This window comes from Molossus molossus, unplaced genomic scaffold (assembly GCF_014108415.1).
Source record: "Molossus molossus isolate mMolMol1 unplaced genomic scaffold, mMolMol1.p scaffold_m16_p_11, whole genome shotgun sequence".
NCBI lineage: Eukaryota > Metazoa > Chordata > Mammalia > Chiroptera > Molossidae > Molossus > Molossus molossus.
In genome coordinates, this window is record NW_023425346.1 from 47,810,159 (window position 1) to 47,816,536 (window position 6,378).

Consider the following 6,378-nt stretch of genomic DNA (forward strand, 5'->3'; position numbering starts at 1 on the left):
GATTCCACATATAAGTGATATCATACAGTCCTTGCTTTTCTCTGATTTATCTCATGTAGCATAATGTCCTCAGGGTTCACCTATGTTGTCGAAAATGGGAGATTATCTTCCTTTCTCGTGGCTGAATAATAGTCCATTCCATATATGTACCACATCTTTTTTATCCATTCATCCACTGATAAGCACTTGGGTTATTTTCATATCTTGGCTATTGTAAATAATACAGCGATAAACATACAAGTTCATATATTTTGTTGAAATCCCGTTTTCATTTCCTTTGGGTGTATACCCAGAAGTGGAATTGCTGGATGTCATGATAAATCTTTTAAATTTTGTTTGAGGAAACTCCGTATTGTTTTCCGTAGTGGTTGGACCAATTTACACTCCCATCGACAATGCACGAGGGTCCCCTTTCCATCGCGTGATTGCCATCTCCAGTTCTCTATTGTCTTCTTGATGATAGTCATTCTAACAAGTGTGAGGTGGTATCTCATCGTGGTTTTGATTTGAATTACCCTGGTGATTCCTGATGTCGAGCATCTTCTCACGTGTCTGTTGGCCATTTTGATGTTCTCTTTGGAGAAATGCTGTATATGGCCTGCAGAATGGGGGGGGGGGGGTCTTCGCAAACCACACATTGGATAAGGTGTTCATAGTCAAAATGCATAAAGAACTCTTTCCTCAATAACAACATCAACAACAAAAATATGGTTAAAACATCGGCAGAAAAGCTAAATAGAATGGAAACAGAGACAATGTTTAGGTGTGGTCCTGACTTCTCATATTAGAGAGAATTAGAGGATTAGACTCCCCGGAAAAGGATTTATGCTGAGGTTCATTCTGAGGTTTGTTTTGGAAGCTCTGCTTTTAGGTTGATTAGGGATCTCTGGAACTCAAATGCCTTGTGTAAAATAATATTTATGCGAGCTCCTGCAAGTCTGTGTGAGCCAGGCAGGGTCCTGCAAAGCTGCCCTGGCCAGCGGGGGCAGGCACAGGAGCCCTGAGGAGGGCACAGGAGCCCTGAGGAGGGCCCCGCGCCCCAGCCCCTGCCGCTCTCCCTGCTGAGGCGCAGCCACTGTCTAGCCCCCTCCCTGCCCCTGCCCCGCCCCCCTCATCGCCAGGAGGGCCTGGGGAGGCCTGTCTGCAGCCGCAGACACCATGTGCAGCTAGTGCTGGCCTTCGGTCGTCTCCACCAGGTTCAGGCCAGAGTTCCCTCTCCACTGCCAGGCTGCGGAAGAGCCAGTGGCCACCACTCTGCAGGGGCCTCAGCAGCACAGCTCAGGTCTCCTCACAGCGCAGCTCAGGGCCAGGAGACAGGCAGGTGTTCAGACGGGGTGCAGGCTGAAGACTCGCACCCTCCTGGAAGTGGTTATGCAGAGAAGCAGCGCCAGTCTGCTGAATCTCCTAACCTGGGTCACTGTGCAGAATCCTCACTGCATTTCAGAAACGCGTGTGCCAGGTCACTGGACCTCTGGCTCCCGGAGCAGGGGTTTGCAGGGGAGCAGAGCAGAGGGGGGCCTCCTCCACCTGAGGAGCCGGAGGGGAGGCTGGGTGCACACAGGGCGGGCAGCACCAGCCTCCATGTTCCCACTGAAAGATGAGGGTTTAGGGTCCTGAATGGCACAGGGGTCAGTATGAAAAATGTGCTTGGGATAACAGGGAGCCTTATTTAGAGGAGAGGAAATATCACCAGGACCCAGTCATGTTTTCGAAGGATTATAAATTATTTAATCAGTCCATTCGCAAAGGTTTAGAAAAACATCTGTATGTCCTTAGATTCTAGTGCGACAGCTAATGCAAGGATGACTTGTTTCAACGCCAGTGTTCAAAAGCTGATTTTATACATTTCTCCTGTCAGCTGCATCACAGTTAATGAGATTAAACACACCCATCACATTTGACTTCAGGGGACAAGGAACTGAACACACTACTGGTTTATTTGTTTATTAAAATAAATTGAAAACAGCCCCATTTGAGTGATCCTGATTGGAGTTCACCAAGAGCCAAGGGACTCCCCAGGACTCCCATCAGTGCCAGGGCTGGCTGAGGCGCAGGTAGTCAAGATTATGACATCAGACAATGTTAAAATACAACTTTTGTAATGATGTTGAGGATCATTCCATTGATCTTCCTAGAAAAGAGATCTTTAATTTCACTAATAGGAACATGAAGGAGGTTAAGAAATCTACAACACAGTTGACTACTTACATGAATTGAACAGTTGGACAAGCTGTGAATAGCCCAGATGAACTCTGTGAGGTGATCTACCGGAGAAAGAAAGTTCATCCTTTTCTAAATCCTTGGTGTGAAGAGAAACAGTCCCCTAGAAGTTGAGGCTGTAACATGGCAACTAAAGAACACAAACTGGCCTGTGCAGGCCTCCTGCCTGAAGGTTGCACCTTGACTCGAATACATTTGCTTGACTCCTGTCATTCTGGCTCTCCACACACAGAAGCCCATCATCAAAACACAGTGGGGTTTTTGTTTTGTTTTGTTTTTTCCTGAGGTTTCTCAGGACCATGAAACAATGCACAAGTTTTGTTCAGCAGGAATTTGAGATTGAATGTAGCTTTAAGTTTCCAGAAATAGAGAAGAATCAGTAAACTTGTAGCTTAGTCGGTGAGGATAGAAGACCTTGGAGTGGGGTGGGTTGCCAACCTTCTTGAACTTACCAGTAGTTTATAGAAAGAAAAACAATACATCTCACTTGGCTGCTGTGTAGACTTGTTGTCTCTAGCAAAGTCACTACTTAAAAGCAAATTTGAAGAACATATACTAATTGGTTTAAACTGGCTTCAAGCAGTCACAAAAAGGTGGTGGTCAGAACTGCCCTCCAAAAGAGAAATTATAAATGACAAAAACACTCACTTTAAAAAAAAAAAAACAATTAAGTGGCTTGTGGGAACCAAAAAACCACCTTACTTTGGTTCCAGGATATACTGACAATATAGTTAAAAATGTAGACACCTGATCACAATTGCGTTGGGAGACTCCATCTACTAAAGAGCATTTGGTTATTCAAAACATCCCTGAACCATTTGATTTCCAAAGATTGTCTCACCAAAAAAACTCTGAACTGTGGAAGAAATCAGAACTGTTTTTAAAAGCCACATGATGAAAACACTAACAAAGTCATAATAATCTGCTTTATATTAAAGTGAAAAATACCTGAAAGAAGCAACTTCAACGGGGTGACGGTGCACTCTGCAGACTGCTCCCCTTTGCTGCACCGGGACGCCGGGGCGATTCAGCAGCACCATATAAAAACTGCTGGGTCTTAATGCAGTTCTCCGTGAGAATGTACTTCATGTTTGTGAAAAAATAAGAAAATGTATCACAAGGAACCACAAAGACCGATCATTACATTTTTAGGATTGTATTTTATAAGCAAACACTAAAATATGTGCAGCTATTTTCATATGTTGAAGGTCTTTGAAAGTTTAAAACATCATAGCAAGTAATCAATACTAAAAGTTTTTGTCCACACTAAGATACTATGTATACAAATATGTCAATTATTAATAAGCCCATGTGTAGGATACCAATATCAAATAAAAATTATTAAAGCCAAGCATACTTCTGGCATGATAAAATTATGGAATTAAATCAGAGGTTTTCATTTGTGTAGAATGTTGTTTTTAAAATCTGAGAATATTTTTAATATCTCTGGGTTTATTTTGCCAGAATAATCATATCATGTATGTGTAAAAGAAAAAGGTGAACATGTATTTGTATGAATCCTTAGCTGGAAATGTTTATAAAGTTGGCTAATTTATATTCATTTTCTATTATGTATAGACTTCTAATATTTTCAGTTCTACATCATTTAAGCTTCCTTAATTTGAATTAATTCACTAAATATTCCTAAAGAAAATAAAATCATATTTATGTGACAGTGGCATGTTCTGGTCCCCTCAAGTGTTATGGGTTGAATTCTGTCCCCTATGAAAGATAAGCTGAAATCCTAACCCTGTTGCCTATAAATGTGACCACATATAAATCAATTCAGAATTCAGTTGTTTAGAAGTAGCATAAACAGAGTAGCACACTGAAGTACTTGAGGGTCTGACAACAATGATATATTTTTCTACAAATACTTATTAATTTTTTCTATCTGAAAGGCTTTTTTTAGACATATAAGTAAGAAAAAGATGTGGTTTTCAGAAACTTTCATCTAGAAGAGACAGGATTAAAGATAGCCTAAGTGAAGAGCTTAAACCCACTAGTAGAAATCGCAGTGGGGTGAGTACCAGAGATAGATATTGGCTCCGATGGGATGAAACAGAGTTCATAGCAGGAGGATTGAGAGATGAGGCTCAGTGGGCAAGTTGGAGAAGGATCATGGTAGACTGTGAATAGCTATTAATAATACTTACATTAATTGGGTATTTAACATTTGTCCTATACTTGCTTTGTATGCATCAATTATTTAATCATCACAACAACACTCTGAAGTGGATACTAATATTATCATCACAATTATGTAGATCAGGATATGGAAGCACAGTGAGGCTGGGCAGTTTACCCAAGGGTAACAGTCAGAATTCACACCATTTGGATCTAGGCAGTCGAGCTGCAGAGTTCTTAATTATTGTGTGGTACAGCCATTTAAAAGGAGCAGCTAAGTTGAGAGCTGAATAATTTGACACACTTTTTTGTAAGCAGTGGCGTAGAGAAATAGTTATAATGGAATGCTTGCTATGTGGTAACACCCCACTAAGCACTCTGCATGCATTAGCTAATTTTAATCATCGCATATTCCTGTAAGCTAGGGGACTGATTTTAGAGGCAACGTAATGAAATTTACCAAAACAGTAAAGTAATATTCTGGGGAAAGTATCTGGTAAGTTGTATACTAGATCAATGTGAGAGCTAAGAGGTGAGAATGTCAGTTATGAAGGTGTTCAAATATCCCAGACAAGACAAATACAGGTTTAAATATAGAGTTTTGAAAGTGGGTGAAGAAAAAGCTACTGTGAAATATTGTAGGAATAAAATAGATATTATGTGGGCAACTTGTCATAACAGGAAGGAGTGAAAAATCACTGACACGTGTTCCACCTGGACCCTGGGTAACAGGCTTGTGGTGCCCGTGAGAGCGGCGAGGACAGGGAGAAGGGGAGACAAGGGGTGATGCTCATGGGCACGTTTAAGACGTGGACGGGGCCGTTCAGTGCGAGTGGTTTAGGTCTTGAGAAATGTTGACAAGAGCTGGGAGAACCTTTGGGACAAGGGCGATAACTTTAGGAGTGATCTGCATGGAAAGCAAAGGTGTGAGATTAGGGAAAACTAACACGGGACAGAGAGAGACAGAAGGAGGGTCACTAAGGATAGCTACAGACTCCAGGAGGACAAGGGAGTCTTGTCATTCTGCTTCCTCCTCTTGGTCCTCTGCCTCATTGCCTCTCATCCCCGCCTCTTTTCCCAATATCTTGCTATGTAGAGGATGCTCAGTGTTGAATGAATGAATGATGGAATCAAGGAATGAAGAAATAAATGAATGAGTGAATGAATGAATGAGGAAACTTTGAGAATGCCTATATTTGTCAAATTGAAGAAATAAAGTCAGAGAAGAAGAGAAATAAAAAATAGGGAAAGAACCAAGAATTTAAAATATAATTATGTAGCTCATAAGTTACTGTGCTATATAGACCCTAAATATAGATGTAAATATCCTTCTGAAAACCATAGGTAGACACATTTTTTATAAATTTAAGCTTTTAAATAAAATGGATTAGAAGACGTTTTTAATAGCAAGAATATTGTCATTATTCCTAGGGTTAACTGAAAAGTCATCCCACATTAATACTTTGAAGACATTTGGAACATCATATAATAGTATTTTTACAGTATAGTTGTACTTGTTTAGAAATCAGCTTTCTTCCCAGGAGAAAGTTGCTCTTCTCTTGTAGCATATATAACAATCCTCAATATCAATAAAAGGATGCAGAATTCATTTTCTGAACTTATATCTCCATTTTTAGGGGTTTCTGATACATAGGAGAAATGTGTACCTTTCAGAATAAAAGTGAACTGAAAAATGTATATTGCATGTAGAAGTATATATTACATACAATTTATACTTATAGTCACACAAACATAAATATATGTTTAATTATATATATATCACTATAAAATCCTATATATAGTTCTCATCTTATATATACTGTATCAATGCACATGCCTATATAATCCTATATCTATTATAGCTCCTATATAAATAATTAAATATATGTCATATTATACATAGTATACACATCTCATCTGATATACATATTTTACTTCTTTAGTATATGATTTACTCCATCATGTACCCATTTTGATTCTACTTTCTGAATGTTTGTTCCTCCAGACTATAATCTCACACCTATGCATCTC

The 6,378-nt window shown here is 39.8% G+C and overlaps 1 pseudogene; it reads left to right on the top strand.

Annotated features, from left to right (window-relative positions):
• The first annotated feature begins 2,079 nt into the window (after window positions 1-2,079).
• LOC118624988 lies at window positions 2,080-2,971 on the top strand (annotated as a pseudogene).
• The last annotated feature ends 3,407 nt before the right edge of the window (window positions 2,972-6,378 follow it).